Source organism: Pan troglodytes, chromosome 8, assembly GCF_028858775.2.
Source record: "Pan troglodytes isolate AG18354 chromosome 8, NHGRI_mPanTro3-v2.0_pri, whole genome shotgun sequence".
Taxonomy (NCBI): domain Eukaryota; kingdom Metazoa; phylum Chordata; class Mammalia; order Primates; family Hominidae; genus Pan; species Pan troglodytes.
Genome location: NC_072406.2, coordinates 16,900,699 through 16,919,102, shown reverse-complemented (window position 1 = coordinate 16,919,102; position 18,404 = coordinate 16,900,699). Strand labels below are relative to the sequence as shown.

Genomic DNA, 18,404 nt, shown 5'->3' with positions numbered 1-18,404 from the left:
ACTAACTTATCCAAATATCTAATTGTTATTTTATTATACATTAATGAAATGAGCTGAATGGCAAATTAATTAGAGGAGGTGAACCAAGATATATTAAAGCTAAAGAAATTTAAGTTTATATTTTTATTGCTTTGTATTTTTAAAAAAGAAACAGTTTTCAAGCAGCTAGATATGTGGTGATAATTAAGTACAAAACTGTCATAATGTAGGCAATTAACAAGAAAAACAACAACAAAACCTTCACCTTAGGAACATTTTATGTTGTTACCCTAAAATCTCAATTCCTGATAGACATTACAAAATGTCAGCACGGCCCACATTCCTGAAAGCTCTTGAAATGATGAATGCAGTATCGAGAGGAAAGCTGAGAGGGTGAAAGATCACTGCACATCCCTGCACTGGCGAGGCACCCATACAAGAGGAAATCTGTTTATCAATGCCAATTGCTCCTGCTCTGCTAAAGATGCCAAAATTCAGCAAGAGTTGCAGAGAGCTGAAAGTACACAAAACAAGTCAGTTACTTTGAAATCCTTGAGCCAGAGCTAAGCCTACCTCAGCTCACATCCTAACAACATCCAAAATGCAATCCTCTTATGTAATCTTGGCTCTTAGAATTCCCTTTGGCAGAATGAGGAGGGCCATCTTCCGTTTGCCAGGAAAATGCACTTCAAAAGCACAGCCTACCCCGCTTTCTACTATCTTATTTCAAAGCTCTGGTGCTTATCACTTGGACCCCTGCCTAGAGAACGTTGTGAATTCCCATAAAGATGCATTAACACAAGATAGAAGAATCTGCCAGTCTGAAGGCATCTGCTGTTTGTCAGCTGTCATTCCATGAGAGTTTCTCTTCTGGATGTCGATGGCCAATGACACTGGCCTCACTTCTAAACATGAGATTAAGGCTGAGATCCCAGGTCAGGGACACAAGCTGACTTCAGCCTTTTCTCGAATCTGGACTTTGCCACACCTCCACTCTGCGATAGCACACCTTCACAGCTTCTGTGAGGTCACAGCATCCACCTGGATTCGGCACACACGTTGATTTTCAAGGGCCCATCACAACTTGCAATTCTGCATAGGTGTTTTCTCTAAATGGTAATAATAACGCATGAATTATTATACTATTGCCGCTTGACAGCCCTTTTCCTGTGTGTAGTGGTTTTGGATTATGGCCCACAAAGGCCATCAATTATGCTAGAAAACTAAGGAGCTGGGGGAAAAATCACAGGGCAAAATGCATTTTGAGAGACATCATTGTCTAGACTCAAATGTCAGCCTTGGCACACTCTTCTCAGCCTGGCCTAGATCCACTGTTGGGCAAGTTGATTCTAAAAGGTCCATTTCATTCCCCTCCATGCAAAGCAATGGTAAACAATAAAGTATGTCAAAAATGTTGTTGAGAGTGCATGTTTCTTTGGGAGTGATTACATCTTAGCCGTAGCTCATGAGACTCAGGTCTGGATGGAAAAACTATTCCAGTGGAGGATTTACAGATAACAATATAAACATAGATGACAAAGCAAAACAACAAGACAGTTATCTCACCTTACAAATTACATACATCATGGCTGGGCACAGAGGCTCATGCCTGTAATCCCAGTACCTTGGGAGGCCAAGGTGGGTGGATGACTTGAGCCCAGGAGTTCGAGACCAGCGTGGACAACATAACGAAACCCCATCTCTACAAAAAATACAAAATTAAGCTGGCATGGTGGCTCATGCCTGTAGTCGCAGCTATTCAAGAGGCTCAGATGGGAGGATCACCTAAGCCCAGGAGGTCAAGGCTGCAGTGAGTCATGATCATGCCACCGCACTACAGCTTGGGGGGCAGAATGAGACCCTGTTACACACATACGCACGCAAATTACAAATTACATACATTAAAAAATGCCTTGTATGTATCTCTATGAATTGAGATTTTGAGAGAATTTGTTTTCTTCTGTACATTTCTCTATGTTTTCTATAATAAATAAGCAGTACCTTGGAAATTCTTGTTCTGACTTTTCTTAAACAAAAGATATGTTGAAAGATTTCACCCAAGTGCGAGCTTCAGTTGAAATATAGAATCTGAAATAAAAATTAGAAACATGGTTTCATAACAACTCACTTTAACCTATTTTCTAGAAACAGAATGAGGAATCTATTAAAAATTGTAAAATGAAATTTCAAATTCATACCAGATGTTTTCAAAGTAATAAAATATTACTCTTAAATATCATCTTTCTAGTCTTAATTTTTTGGATGTTTTATTTTTAAAGCCAGAGCTTTTTTTTTTTTCTGTGTAAGTGGGATTGAAATGCTGTTCATCACAAGAAAACTCAAATGTTTTAGATCTTAAAGATAGAGGTTGCACTGTGCGACTTCCTTAATTACACATTAGGAAGTGGAGGACCAGAGAGCAGCAGTGATCTGAGGTCACTTCATAAGCAAGGCAGGGCCACAGCTCGAGTGGGCTTGCTCCCTCTCCACACTCTTGGCCTGGGTTTTGCTGCGATTCTGGCCAAATCTCTAGACTGCCTTCTATGCAGCAGTCACTGGCTAGATCCTAAAGGCTTTGACACAAAACGGGATTGGAAGTGGTCATGAGGTCATTAGTTGCCTCTCCCACGGCATGAGGGAGGAGACCACTTTGACTTACCCACACAGCCACTGATTTGCAGGGAGACTCACACAGACAACACTATACACCCACCAACACAAACACACTCACCACACACACTGCAAGGGTTTACTACTAATTCCAAACACATGTATTTGGAAAACTAAAATACATACAAAGTTTCCAGAGTTCTACTTCTAACTAGAGGGGTATCTGCTCCTGAAGTTGTGGGGAGTATGGGAACACCCCTTAAATGATGGTTCTCACTTAAAAGGATCAGATAAAGTCCACTGAGAGCACTCCTTTTTTTCTTTCTTCTTTTTCAGATGGAGTTTCACTCTTGTTGCCCAGGCTGGAGTGCAGTGGTGCAATCTCGGCTCACTGCAACCTCCACCTCCCGGGTTCAAGTGATCCTCCTACCTCAGCCTCCCAAGTAGCTGGGATTACAGGCATGCATACCTGGCTAATTTTGTGTTTTTAGTAGAGGCAGGGTTTCACTATGTTGGTCAGGCTGGTCTCGAACTCCTGACCTCAGGTGATCCACCCATCTCAGCCTCCTAGTTCTGGGATTACAGGCCTAAGCCACTGCGATGTAATCCCTGCCTCTTTTCTTTCCAGTCAGAAAGGTGGTGTTGCTGATATAGTGGAAAAAGTAAGGATTTGGAAACCTAAGGGTGACAATATAACACATAAACCTCGCTTCATTCAAAAGAATGTGTGCTCTTGAGCATGTCACTAATCTCTCTGAATTCATATTTCTGTAAAATGAGGACAATACATTTCTCCCTGCTCTATCATAAAAATTATACATGCTAGATATGTATAGCCTATTATGGGTTGAACTGCGTCCTCCCCAAATTCCTGGGTTAAAGGAGGTCATCAGGACCTCACAAAGTGACTGTATTTGGACATATGGTCTTTAAAGAGGTAATTAAGGTAAAATCAGGGCGATGGGGTGGGCCTTAATGCAACATGGCTGTATCCTAGTAAGAAGAAGAGATCAGAATGTCAGACACACGTGGTGGGAAGATGACGCGAAGATATAGGGAGAGTATGGCTGTCTGTAAGCCAAGGAGAGAGGCCTCAGGAGGACACAACCCTGCCGACACCTCGATCTCAGGCTTCCAGCTTCTAGCATTGTCAGGAAATAGATTTCTGTTGTTTCAGTCGCCCAATCTCTGGTGCCTTGTTACAACAGCCTAGCAAACAGATGCACAGATGTTCACAGAATAAGTGCTCAACAAATCACAGAGGCTATGTTCACCATGATTATTACAGCTTTTCATTGGTAGCGAAGAATGTTGGCTCTGAACTGTACATTAGTGACCAAAGATGAGAGATTTTTGTAATTCAAGTTGCAACTCACTTTATTCACTTCCTGTTTACTTCATCCTTGCAAAGAGTGTCACATTTAAGTTTCCTGTTTTTACAAAAATTTTATTATTATTATCCACAAAGTATTTTTCTTTAAATTTTTTTTGTACAGAGGAAGAAAATAAAATTGTACCAGGAAATGAAAATCAACCATAAATTATATAAGAATCTGCACCAACAGCTAGAAAATTAACTATATCATAAAAGCCTACCCTCACCATATGAGCTATTGAGGTCTAGTAAATCATTTCACATTAAAGGACTTCAGCCTCCTCGTCTCTAAATTATGGAATTAGGTCGAGTCTCTAAAATTTCCTTCATCTCTGATTCCGAGGCTTGGTATTTAAGACCTCACTTAAAGTAGCAAAACAAGAACATCCACTGATATTCCGGTACTCCAGCAGTGACATACTAGATGACTGTCAGCTATAGCCATTGTCTGGAGAGGAAGTTCAAAGACTGAATAAAAAGTTAAACATTGGAGATCGGGACCAGCCTGGCCAACATGGTAAAACCTCATCTCTACTAAAAATTAACCAGGCGTGGTGGTTGGCCCCTGTAATCCCAGCTACTTGGGAGGCTGAGGCAAGAGAATCACTTGAATCTAGGAAGCAGAGGTTGCAGTAAGCAGATATCGCACCACTAAACAGCCTGAGCAATAGAGTGAGACTCCATCTCAAAAGAAAAAAAAAAAAAGAGTTAAACATGGAAGAATGGATGCTGACCAAGTGAAAAACATCTTTCTATTTTATCTTATGGAGTTCAAGTTTGGTAAGAAAAAAAATGTGTTAATTAGCGACCAACTTCTGAACGAAAAAAATATATACCATCATGCATTGCTTGACAACAGAGATAGGAGAGATGAGTTCTGCAAAATGTGTCATTAGGTGATTTCATTGCTGTGGGAACACCATAGAGGGAGCCTACAACAGCCTTACCTGGGCTCTTGTCCCTGGCTACAAACCTGCACAGCATGCAACTGTACTGAATACAGCAGGCAACTGTCACTCAACGGTGAGGATGTGTGTGTCTAAACATATCTAGACATGGAAAAGGTACAGTAAAAATACAGTGTTAGAATCATATGGAACCACTCTTGTATATGCCGTCCCTCTTGGACTCAAACTGTGCTATGTGGTACAGTACTGCATGTACACGTACATAATACACTTTCTACAGCTGTGCTCAGACCCTGTTCAAGGTCTCGGACATGACTTTACCGATCACCACATTTTTATACAGAAAGATGGCTTCTCATTTAGAAAACATTATTGCCAACCAAAAAACTTTCCCCAGTTAAAGACATATAATATATATGTAAATGTATATATTTATACATACACATGTGGTTCTATGCATACATGTAATATATGATATATTAAGGCCGATATTATGGACATTATAGATAGCATCATATATATATATATATATATACACACACACACACACACACAGACACGTATATACAATTTAAGTTTAGAGTTAAATAAATCTGAGTTAAAATTGAGGTTCTGCTATGTAATATTTACATGCCATGAGACAATTAGTTTCCACTTATTCTCATCTGTAAAATTATAATACTGCTTAATGAAAATATCTCTGTGAAAAATAAATATGGGTGTGAAGAGTTTAGCATGTGTCACATAATATACATTCAATTATAGTTAAATGTTAATTATTATTATTGTTGTGTTATCACTGTTTCTTCATCTTTTGGATAAATAATTCCAATATCTGTGAATTGGGGATAATCAATTACTCCAGGATAAAAATGAAGAATCTTTGTAAGCAGCCAGCCCAGTGCCAGGCAAATAGTGATTCCTGCCTAGATACACTTTCCCCTTAGTCCTTCTTCTCCTCATTAGAGGAAGGGGAGTCTCCTAAATAGGTCAAGGAAGGGGAACACACCTTCCTGTTCCTCCAAAAGCCTCCAACTGCTCAGCTCTGTCTCCAGGCCCCTGGGTGTCTTTTGCTGGGTGCAGCCTGCATCAGGGTGGCCACAGCTTCTGCCCTGGGGCAGGTGTTTTAACCAGAAGGGAGCTCCAGCTTCTTTCTCATTTTAGGAGTCCCTTCCCTCCCTTCCCTTCCCTTACCTTCCGTCCCCTCCCCTCCCCTCCCCTCCCCCCATCTTTCCTTTCCTTTTTCTTTCTTTCTTTCTTTCTTTCTTTCTTTCTTTCTTTCTTTCTTTCTTTCTCTTTCTTTCTTTCTTTCTTTTTTCTCTCTTTCTTTCTTTCTTCTCTCTCTCTTTTTTCTATTTCTCTATTTCTTTCTCTCTTTTTTCTTTCTATTTCTCTGTTTCTCTCTTTCTTTCTCTCTCTCTTTCTCTCTCTCTTTTTCTTTCCTTCTTTTTTGAGACAGAGTCTTGCTCTGTTGCCCAGGCTGGGGTGCAGTAGTGCAATCTCGGCTCACTGCAACCTCCACCTTCCAGGTTCAAGCGATTCTCCCACCTGAGCCTTCTGAGTAGCTGGAAGTACAGGCATGCACAATCACGCCAGCTAATTTTTTTTTTTTTTTTTTTTTTTAGTAGGGATGGGATTTCATCATGTTAGCCAGGCTGGTCTCAAACTCCTGACCTCAAGTGATCCACTTGCCATGGCCTCCGAAAGTACTGGGGTTACAGGCAAGAGCCACTGTGCCTGGCCAGGAGCTCATTTTTCTTACCAATTCTACTTGAATATTTACATGGATGCTTTTCCTAATTTGCCAGTAAGATCTGTATAATACTGGAGAGTGAAAGATTCTTTCTCTTCCAATGTTTGTTCTACAAGTTGCCCTGAAACCGATTATCTCAGAAACACTTGATTTTTCTTTCTCTCTTTCTCTTATTGTCTGTCTGTCTCTCTCTCTCTCTCTTCCTCTCTCTCTCTCCCCCTGTCGTTCTCCAACATTCCTACCACCCCTACTTCTGTTTTGGTGATGGAGTGGCTTTATATACCTGCGCTGTCCAACACACTAACAACTAACCACCGATAGCTATTGAAAACAATTTTTTAAAGATTTTAAAGTTTTAGTGTCTCGGTCACATTCATCTCATTTCTAGTGTCCCAGAGACATATGTGGCAAGTGGCTCCCATATGGGAAAGCACAGATAGGGAAAATTTCCATTCACGCAGAAAGTTCTATCTGACCACCCTCTCCCAGCCTGTTCGGGCCGTTAGGTAGGAATAGAGCTTGGAGGCTGAGGATTAAGTGAGGAAGTTGCTATTGTCGCATGCAAGCAGCTGGCATTGCCGCCTGTGCCATGAGGCTTGCCTCTCGGACTCCAGCCAGAGTGCCTCTGTTCAGTAGTTTTAACAGTCGTATCTGTCTGGGTTAGACTGCAATCATTCCAAATTCAGTTTAAGTCAGCTTTGAGATACGTACACCAAAACACTCGATATAAGCCAGAGTTAGATTAATGGAAATATGGAAGCAGAACAAGACAGGAGATGTCTGGGCCACTGAGTGCCACTCAGACAGCCAATGAAAGATCATGTTCATTTCTGAGCAGACAATCGAATCAGAACCCTGGCTCAGGGGCCTGTTCAGAGAAAAACAGAACTAAAGAGAGAACGAGGAAGTGTATTGCGCAAGATGACTAAAGAAAGTCTAAGTCTTTGATCTCAGAAAGAGAAGTTTAGAGGCACCTGATACCTAACTTCAGATAGCCAGCAAGTAGCCATGACAACGATGAACCCCGCTTGTTCTGGGGCCACAAAACAGAACTGGGAGGAATAGCTCAGGCTGTGCACAAATAGATTTTCTGGCTAATACAAGGAAGGACCTTCTATAATGGCCAGTATTCTCTGAAAATAAAATTGAACTTCTCAGGGAGGTTTCAGCTTCTTTTGAAGAATTCTTCAGGATGGAGAGTCAATGGTTAAGATGCTTGAAGGTGGGAGTTGAGCCTCAGACTTATCTGGATTAAAAGTAAGGACTGTCGGCAGGGTGTGGTGGCTCATGTCTGTAATCCCAGCATTCTGGGAGGCCAAGGCGGGCAGATCACTTGGGGTCAGGAGTTCAAGACCAGCCTGGCCAATATGATGAAACCCTGTCTCTACCAAAAACACAAAAATTATCTGGGTTTGATGGCAAGTGCCTCTAATCCCAGCTACTCAGGAGGCTGAGGCAGGAGAATCACTTGAACCCAGGAGGCGGAGGTTGCAGTGAGCTGAGATCATGCCACTGCACTCCAGAGTGGGTGACAGAGGGAGACTCCATCTCAAAATAAATAAATAAATAAATACATACATAAGAGTCAGGACTGTCACATCCCTTTCAGGTCTGTGTTTCCTATGCCTGCATCTTCTGGAAAAGCTCTCACTATATCTAAGCACTAAACAAATTCATGTCTCTGAAGCAGTCCATCCAAAGTTTGAACCCCAATGCCGTTCAACACCTAATGGTATAAACAGGTATGTGTTCAACACACAAAATCTCCAAGGAACTAGTATTATCTCAATAACTCACAGGGATCTCAAGAAATGACTGCCAGTAAAGATCATCCTTTCAGAGAACTTGTATTTGTGAGAGCATTTTCTTCTTAGGTCATCCTAATTAAAAGGAACGGAAGGGAAAGGAGGGGAGGGTGTCTTAGTTTCCTGGGGCTGCTTTCATGTAGTACCACAAACTGAATGTCTTAGAAGAACTGAAGTTTATTGTCTCACAGTTCCGGAGGCTGGAAGTCCAAGATCAAGGTGTCAGCAGGGTTGGCTCTTCCCGAGGGTGTGCAGGAGAATCTGTTCATAGCTCTCTCCTGGCTTCTCATGGTTTGCTGATGATCTGTTTCGTTCCTTGGCCTGGGGAAGCATCACTCTGAACTCTGTCTGTTCCCTGTGGGTGTGTGCATGTCTGTCTCTGTGTCTGAATTTGCCCTTTTTCTAAGGACGTCAGTCATATTGGATTAGGGCTCACCTTCACGACCTCTTTATTTCATTTTATTTGCAACAGGTTCTTGCTCTGCTGCCCAGGCTGGAGTGCAGTGGTACATTATCAGCTCACTGCAACCTCTGCCTCCCCGGCTCAAGCATCCTGACCTCTTTTAATTTGATTACCTCTGTGAAGACCCGATCTCCAAATAAAATCACATTCTGAGGTATTGGGGGTTAGGACTCCAATATATGTTGTTTTTTTTTTGCGGGGGTGGGGGGACAAAATTTAATGTATAACAACAGGAAAGCGAAACAGTCTTACTATATACCCAGAGAAAACCACAAGAAAATAAACAGAAAGTAACCTAACTGTTAGCTTTCTATAATGGAAAATCGAATCAAATAATTTCCTCACTTAAAACACTTCAGTTGCTTGTCATTGCCCTGGGAATCAAGTTCAAATGCCTTCCCTTGCCTCCGGGCGCCTGGCTCTCCATGGCCTGGTTCCTGTTTACCTCTCTATCTGTATCTTCATGCATTCCCCTCTGCACACTCAGCTCTGGCCTTGCTCACTGTCTGGGTTTCTGGAATGTGCCTTGACTTGCCAGCTTCAGCACTGGGAACACTGGTGTGCCTCTGCCGGGAGCATTTCTTTCCCACCCTGTCTGCACCTGAAACATCCTATCCTTTTGGGTGCAGCTTACAATTTTCTTACCTACCCATAGACTGGGCCAAGCACCTCCACAGGGAGCAATCACAGCCCTGAGTATCCAAAGGGTGAGACGAAGCTCCACCCTAAGCCCGTGCCTTATATCCCCAACCTGAAACAACCCCATGTGCACTAAGTGGTCATGAGATCAGCAAACTGGGACAAACACTCACCGGAACAAGCCAGAAGTGAAGACAAGCCACATGCACAGGCAGCCACCCTGATGAATCTCAAGCTCACTATGTTAAATCAAAGGAGTCATACGTAAAGTGCACATGGTGTGATTCTGTTGATATGAAATACAAATGCAGGCAAAGGCAGTGTTTGAAGAGTCCGTGAAGGAACTTTCTAAGAAAATGAAAAAGTCCCTTATCTCATTCTGGGCTTTGCTAACATGAATATATACAATTGTTCAAAGTCATCTAATTGGACACTTCAGAGAAAAACAATTTAATATTGACTTTTTACTGCACTATCTTTCTCTAAGCATCTCTCCCCAGCCTGATAAGGCATTTGCTCTCAGCAGAGGCCTATAGAAGTCATCCGTGCCTCCAGTTTTTAAAAGCAGCTTTTCTTGCCATGTGTTCTTCTAAGCTGCCCCTCTGGGTGTGACTTCTGGCGGCAGCTTCTGGACTGACACATTCATCCAGGCTTCCAAAGCTGGGCTGCAATGGCCTCAAGTGATGCCTCTGTTGCCTGCTGAGTAACCAGGCTTGTCCTCACCAGACCTTTGGAAAACACTGGATCTCAACTCCATTTATGGGAATTATTCCACTTCCTGTTAGATTGCATTTGGGAAATAATTTGGAGTGCCACCTCCCAGTGTTGTTTTTTATTCCTTCTGACTAAGCTTCTCTCTGGATTCTTGGTGAATGCTCAATCTCTGCAAGGAAGGAAGGAAAATGATAGATAGAGGAATGATAGATGCATGCATACATATAAGCAAAAGCTCCAGTCCCTCTCAATATGTTCTTCCCTCCATTCCTCAGCAAAGCACCATGATTCATGAGCATAAAAGGCCCTAGGAAGAATGTTTATGTTGCATCATGTCATACATGATATTACATGGTTTTCCAAAGCACTATCAGAAAACTGTATAGACTAAACAGATACTGACAATAAATGGATGTCGTACAGACAACATAGAACTCTCGCCATTTTAGGTACTCAATGGGAGGGTTTAAATGGGCCTTCAAAAATCTTCAAAACACCAAGATTTAAAGAAAGACTGTGACATTTAAGCTGTTCAGCCCATTGCCCTACCTTTAGGAAATGGATATGTTTCCTCCAGAGTCTTTCACTATCATATTTAAAGAAAAGAAAGAAGGGGCTGCAATAAACACCATACCTTATTTACCAAAAAAAATTCTGGGAAAGGTTGTTGTAATGACTCTATATCCTTGCATAATTTCTCATGTGAATCAGTCAGGGGCCCAATCCATTAGAATGTTAAAGGGATTCAAAGAGAGGAAATATCAGGTAAGGTAAGATATATAATCACACCTTTTTTTCGGTGGTAAGTAATAGAAATCTAACTCAAGCAAGCTTAAATAAAAGCTTAAAGAAGTAAAAGCTATGGTTCTAATAAAGGAGTTAAATCTGACATTCAATAGGACAAAGGAATCTTTCTAACCTACATATTTTTATGTGGTCTTTGTGATAAGAACAAAGCATGTCTGGGGAGCTACAAAGGTACAATTATTACTTAATAGGTCATCTAGAAAGAGCTAGAGGTAAAACAAAAAGGCTTTTGGTAAAGCAAATGAAATAATCTGTCAGTGATGGGTCAGTATCGGTCACCCACTGGTCTCTGCTGGGGCAGACCCATGCTTCCAGACGCAGTGTTGGAGAAGATTTCACCGCACGATGTGAGTCAGTGCAAGCCTAAGGGTCAGTGCCCCAGAACATGCCCAGGGATGCAGAGAGAAGCCAAGAGTAGACCAAGTTCACATCCCAGAAAGAGCATTCCTGTGATGGAGGGGCAACTGCATTGTGAATTATGATCAGTATTCTCGATGCTAAGATGAAACTGTTCTTCTTTCTACAACTTTATTTCAACCATATCTGTCATTGCCAAGAATATTTGATGACTTATCCCCTTGGGCAGTTTCAAATGGCACAGGGGAAATGGGAGAGATTCCATTTCTATTTCTCTTTCTGCCTCCCTTTCGTGGGCTAAGCCCAGAACCCTCCTGGGCTAAGCCCCAGCTTTGGGGCTGGCCTGTCCTGCATCAGTTGAATGCCTGTTTATTTTCCAAATATTCCTGATTTTTTTGGGTTGGGTCATGGTGGAGGGTGGGATGATTGGGGAAAAAAAAACAACTTTTTTTTTTTTTTTTTTTGAGACAGAGTCTCGCTCTGTCACCCAGACTGGAGTGCGGTGGTGCAACCTCAGCTCGCTACAACCTCCACCTTTCATGTTCAAGACATTTTCCTGTCTCAGCCTCCCAAGTAGCTGGGATTACAGGCATGTGCCACCACACCCAGCTAATTTTTGTATTTTTGACAGAGTTGGAGTTTCACCATGTTGGCCAGGCTGGTCTTGAACTCCTGAGCTCAAGTGATCTGCCCACTTTGGCATCCCAAAGTGCCGAGATTACAGGCGTGAGCCACTGCATCCAGCTGAAAATCCTTTCAAAAATGATAAACAATTGAAAACTTTGGCAAAGTTTTAAAATATAAAATTAAAACTCCAAAAATGATGTCTTTTTGTTTTTTTTTTTTTTTTGGAGGTGGAGTCTCACTCTGTCACCTAGGCTGGAGTGCAGTGGCAGGATCTCGTCTCACTGCAACCTCCACCTCCACCTCCTGGGTACAAGCAATTCTCCTCCCTCAGCCTCCCAAGTAGCTGGGATTACAGGCATGCACCATCATGCCCAGCTAATTTTTGTATTTTTAGTAGAGATGGGGTTTCACCATGCTGGCCAGGCTGGTCTTGAACTTCTGACCTCAAGTGATCTGCCCACCTTGGCCTCCGAAAATGTTGGGATTACAGGGGTAAGCCACTGTGCCCGGCCAAAAATGGTTTCTTTACAGTCAGGTTTCTATAAAAAGCTAAGAAATTGTATTGTCAAATTTTACATCTCATGAACAGATCCATATGTTGTGTGTTTCATAGAAGGCATGATAAAAGACAACACCTCAGCTTTTAGAAATTCAGACATGGTGATAATAAAACATGAATGGAAGGCTTTCCCGTTTTGTTTTCTACTATGCTTTGAAGAGCACTGGAGCACATCACGAATGTGAATGGCTGCCCAGCGTTCCCTGTAGCAGCTCTATCAGGGCAGGAAATGCAAAATAATTCAAAGAAGCTTGAAGTTTCCCTGCCATACATCCAAACACACACACAAACACAGCAAACATGGAAGGAATCTCTACAGAAGAATGTGGGAAAAGAAATGCAAGCCTCTGGAATTCCTCCACAGGATGCTTTCATATTTTTAGATGTCTACTGAAACCTTTAAGATTATCCAATGTAGACCACCAGAAACCATGCGCAGAAAAACATCAGAAATGCCCCTGTGGATGTTTTCTGTCATGCTTCTGATCTTATGCAGTCTTTTTGCAGTTAGAGAAAGAGGGCAGAAGAAGACTTGATCATGGAGCTTCCTGTGGGTCATTAAGGTCTGTTGAGAATGGTGAAGGGCGGGCTGTGATTAGAACCTTCCACCCTAGGACTTAAGATAAGGCAGTGGGCGTCTGCGTGGCTCAGCACATAGGTGGGTGTGGCAGTGGGTGGCTGCATGGCTTAGTACATAGGTGGGTTTGGCTGCGGCAGATGCTTCTCTTGGCCTTGCTCTAGAGCTGTGATGAAAGCTGGTGGAGGTGGGTCTGGTTTACTCTTACTAGAGCCCATGTTTACAATGGAGGGTTTTATTAATTTGGCCTTTTGAAAGCTGTGAAAAATCATCTCATGGAACCCAAACAAGGCTGATGGAAAAGACTTTTGGGCTGTCTTCAAAAATATCTGCCAGCCCCTGTGTCTGTGCTGAGAACACAGAGGTGTTCCCTGGAGGAGCCCCGTGGCTGCCTCACTTGGCCACTGGAACCATGCAGCTGTTGGTCCTCCAGTTAAAGTGCTCAAGTCCAAATCTACTTTACCTCAATGTTGTGTAAATTAAAAGATAAAAATGTTTGTAAATGAACTCAAATAAGTGGAGAAGAGAATGTGTTTTCCAAGGAGAGTTTGTTTTACTGGGTAGGTTTTCCTATTCTAAAATGTCAGAGCATCTACAGAGGACACAGTGGTTCCACTTAGTGATATTTGATTATAAGTGCTTTATGATTTTAAGTTGCTTCACTGTTGCAACATATATGCCATCAAAAGTTTTTACTCACAAATCATTTTCTTTAATTGATAAAAAAGTTAAGATAGTTCTCCATGGAATACAGGAGATATGTTTAGCTACGAGAGGAAAACTCAATGGATGTTTTCCCACATTTACTACTTAGGACTTTGGATGAGTTCCAGGGTCTGAAAACTTACAAGTTAGAAGCAATCATTCTTTAAGGAAGTTTATTTTGGGAAATGTGCATAAAGTCTCAAACTCTGAGTCCTGGTTATCAGCATACTTTGTCCTATGATGAGTATATTTCAGAATCCTTATTTATCCTAGTTTTTTCATTGATAATTGCTACTCTTACCTTTAAAAAGTGATTGAGGAAGCTATCAATGCAAGTTAAAGGTCATCAAGAATTAAAACAAAAATCAGAAAATGAAGGGAAAAGATAGTTGTTACACTAAAAATAATTTTTTAAAAACACTGATAGCCACCACTCACTGAGCATATATGACAGGTTAGACAGAGTGACAGGCTCTCCTGCATGTTCTTTTAAATCACTGCAACCACAGTAAAGAGGCATAGTTATCCTCGTGTCAGGGGATGAGAATATGATGCTTTTAAGGAGAAGCAAAAGGATGTGAAGAAACAAAGGAATGAGCCACAGGAAAATCTGGAAGAAGAACATTCTTAGCAGAGAGACCAGTCCTGGGAAAGGCCCTGAAGTGACCAATTTTTGCCATCATTGAGAACATCAAGAAACCGGTGTGGCTGAGTGGAAGGAAGGAAAGAGAATGTAGGAGAACAAGCCTGAGATGCCTGAACAGGCTCTGGCATTTCCTGTGTTGAGACAGGAAGAGATTGCAGAGGTTAAGCCTAGTGGCATGATGGAACTCTAGTTGCTTACTCTGGATGCTGTGTGGAGGATGCCTGTGGTGGAGCAGTGTCGGGAGGGAAAGAAAGTGGGAAGGCAGTCAAGGGCCACTGCAACAGTCCAGAGGGCAAGTAATGCCTGCATGAACCCAGCAAAGCAGCCATGCAAGTGGAGACATGCCATGGATTCTGAGTCTCTTTTCATAGCTAGAGCCACTGGGAGGGAGATAACTCAGAGGTGTGAGGAGAGGAATCAAGGCTAGCCTCCTCTTCTTTGGTCTTTGGAACAGGAAGGAGAGACTTGTCTGTTCCTGAGATGGAGACGACAGTGGAAAGAGCCAGTCTGGTAACACTGGGAATCTATCTTTGGATGTCACATGTGTGAGATGCTGATTATGTGACCAAGGCAATGGCAAGCAGGTGATGAAGGGCACAAGCCTGGAGATCAGGGTTAGGGTTAGGGTTAGGGTTAGGGTTAGGGTTAGGGCTAAAGTCAGGGCTATGGTTAGGTTGCTAGGGTTAGCGTTTGGGGTAAGTTTAGGGTTAGGGTTAGGGTTAAGGTTAGGATTAGAATTAAGGGTAGGGTTAGTGTGAAGGTTAAAGCTGCAGAGATAAACTTGGAGTCTAAACCTGAGAAGTCAACTCTACTCAATGTAAAGGGGCTAGATCTGACCTGCAAGAGAGCAAGTTTTAAAGACTAGGCTCAAGCATTTTTGTGAGTTGTGTAGGAATTAGTGATCTGAAGATGTAGCCGCTTAGGTGACATGAGACTGTGCAAGAGAGCATGCTTTGTGCATGGCACTGAAGCAAAGCATCTTCACACATAAACAATGAATGCCCGGGCCGAATTCTACTGGCAGTTCAGAGCTGAGGATAATGGGGACCTGATGTTTTGATTTATCAACGTGAGTGCTACGGGTTGACCTACCCATTTGCTTTGAGGGTATGTCCTGAGGGCAAAAAGTCTGATTTGGGAGGTTTCAAAAAGAGGAACTACAGATTGCAAGGATAGAAGATGGGACCATGAAGAAATAATGCAGGTAAGCAGTCAGTTAGTCTGAAAACTGAGAAGGATTATCCAACGTGTGACAATAACCAGAAGATGTATCCTCAGAATGAAGGGCAGCATTGTAGGAAGGAAAGACAGCCAGCAGCATCAGCTCAGGCTGTGGCCCTGGGAAGGACAGCCTTAGACACTGCCTCAGGGCTGTCAATTGTGACGTGACTCAGGATTTTTAAGAGAGCAGTTTTATTAGAAGAGGGATCCAAATGGTAGTAGAATAAAGACTCTCTGGGAAATAAGAGTCAGGGCTTCACAGCTCAGTCTATTTCATGAAATTTAATATCAAAGAGAAAAGAAGATTAGGAAGTATCTTTGCAGGGATCTAAAAAATGCCATTACTTTGTATATTATAGGATGCATGTATTTTCATATTTTAACAGCTTTGAAAGCAGAATGCATCTTACGATTGATGGCTTTTTTCTACTTTAATTGGCAGCATGTTTGCTTTCTCTGTGGTGCATAATGCCATGGTGCATTTTGTTAGTGATATTGCTTTAGATGTCATAAAATATGAGTGGGTCATGAGTGACTAAGCTAAAGAGAGGAAACTCTCTAAGTGGATATGAAGGTGAAAGAGAAGGAAGTGAAAGAGGTTATTTGGAAGGGTGTTATCATTCAGTAAACATTCGTTGAGTGAGAATATTGAAAGGGATAGTGGGAGTGGCTTTTTAAATAGAATCCTATGTCCAGAACTAGAATGAGGGGAGCAAGACAAGAGGGGGCTGATGAATGAGGAGGAGCCGGGTGACCTAAAGACTGGCTGCACAGTGAAAAGGAGCAATGTGCTCTGCCAGGGTGAGGACACTGGCATGGAGAAGGGGCTCAGGCATGTGTCCCAAGAAAAAGGAACTTCTGAGATAGAGAAAGACAGGAGTTACTGGTAAAGGGGAGGGCCAGGGTGTGTCCCTTGAGTGGATTCTAGAAGTGAAACAAAGGTTAAAGTTGTGGGCGTGGAGGAAGTTCATAAATTTTGAAGGTAGGGTGCCGGGTGGGCCGTTGACATGCACACAGGTGAGTCATGGCATGAAATATCAGAGGAAACCCGAGTGTCCCCAAAGTCCTCGAGGGCCACAGAAGAGTGACCCACATGTAGTAACAGTGACAAGGATATGAAGAAATAGTGAATTTTAAAAGTGGGTAAGGAAATGGATTTACAGGAATAAATTCCTAGGCATGGCAGGGAATAAACTCCTACACAGCAACACCTGTGACCCCCTCCTTGGGCTCCTTCAATCCTCGTGGAAACCCTGCCATTTCCCTTACTGTCTTCAGCTCGTGGACAAGAGAACAGGAGCTCAGAGAAGCTATGCAACTCATGTCCTATTTGAGGAGTCACTTGGCTTGGAGGCCTCTCCCCCAGAAGCCTGTGTTCTCAGACAGGACTTTGCTACTAAGTCAATTCTGCAATGAGATGGTCTCAGATGAATCAGCTACCAACTGAGAAACAGGAGTCACTCTTGGGCTCAGAGGCAATTTCTCAAAAGGGCCTCATCTCCAGGGACTGTGCTCAGCCCACTATCTGCCTGGAGCTGCTGCCATAAACTCAAAGACTGTGCAGGGCAGGATCAGACAGGACAGTGGCCCCTTTTTGCTTTAAGCACTCTGAGTTTGCTTTCTGTGAGCTACATGGATTGGTGCTAGAAGGGAGTAAATATGCATGTCCCCTGCCCCACTCCACCTCTCTCCAGATACCTCCCTGACAGATCCCACTTAACTTGTTTATCAGATACCGGGCAGACACTTGGTGTGAGCATCTCTGAGAGCCCCAGGGCTGCTGGTGGTAGGTGGGGTGCTCTGGGGACAACTGCCCAGAAGAAGGGAGCTGACATCATGGCCGGGAGCATGAATATCTGGGGTCCTTGGTCTACTAAAATATTGAGTAGTATTCATAGTGAACACAAGAAAATGCTAAATGAAGTGGCGTTTGTCACAATGATGAAAAGATGGCATAAACCACTGTTGGTGTGTCATCTTAGAAGCAGTGTGCTTGTTTTGCTCATAATCCCAAAACGTTCTGTTCTCTCTGGCAATGAATGTTGTGCATCAGTCAACGTCGTGTTGTCGTGTTTTCCTCTTGACCCAGCGTTCATTGTTCCTTCCATTGTCTCAAACACAAACCACCAGTGAGGTGGGTCTCTTTATTAGTCTTCTTTTAAGAGACAGGGTCTCACTATGTTGCCCTCAAACTCCTGATCTCAAACTCCTGGCTTTGATCCTCCAGCCTTGACCTCCCAAAATGCTGGGGCTACAGGTATGAACTACTGCATCTGATAAGTCTTATTTTCAGAGGCATTAAAGAAAAACGTTTATTAAAGTTCATGTAGTTAGTAAGTAGCAGAATTTGATCTGGATTCTAGGTCTTGAGCTTGAATCTGGGTTTTTCTCAATCCAAAACTCCTAGATCATTAAACAATATCACCTCTCATTAGTTGTAGGCCAGTATTCTTAGCCACATTCCATTACCCAGTCCAGCAATGTAAATATAGGCGGTCCCATCACCAAAGAAATTAGGGAAAAAAAATAGTATTACTCTATTAATGCTGACTAGGAATATAGGGTGCAATCATCAAAGCTTCCAAAGTTCAAATTAATGTGGTATTAAATAATACAATGTTGCATGCTTAATAAAAATGATCATCCTGTACTATTTCAA

At 42.5% G+C, this 18,404-nt stretch overlaps 1 long non-coding RNA gene across 1 annotated transcript; it reads right to left on the bottom strand.

Moving 5' to 3' along the window:
• Positions 1-239: 239 nt before the first annotated feature.
• LOC134807126 (uncharacterized) lies at positions 240-10,415 on the bottom strand. Its single transcript, XR_010146775.1, has 6 exons — positions 9,706-10,415; positions 4,912-5,013; positions 3,966-4,019; positions 1,981-2,067; positions 1,546-1,681; positions 240-1,088 (listed from the first exon to the last, which is right to left on the bottom strand). It is a non-coding gene; the product is annotated as an uncharacterized LOC134807126 (long non-coding RNA).
• Positions 10,416-18,404: the final 7,989 nt, after the last annotated feature.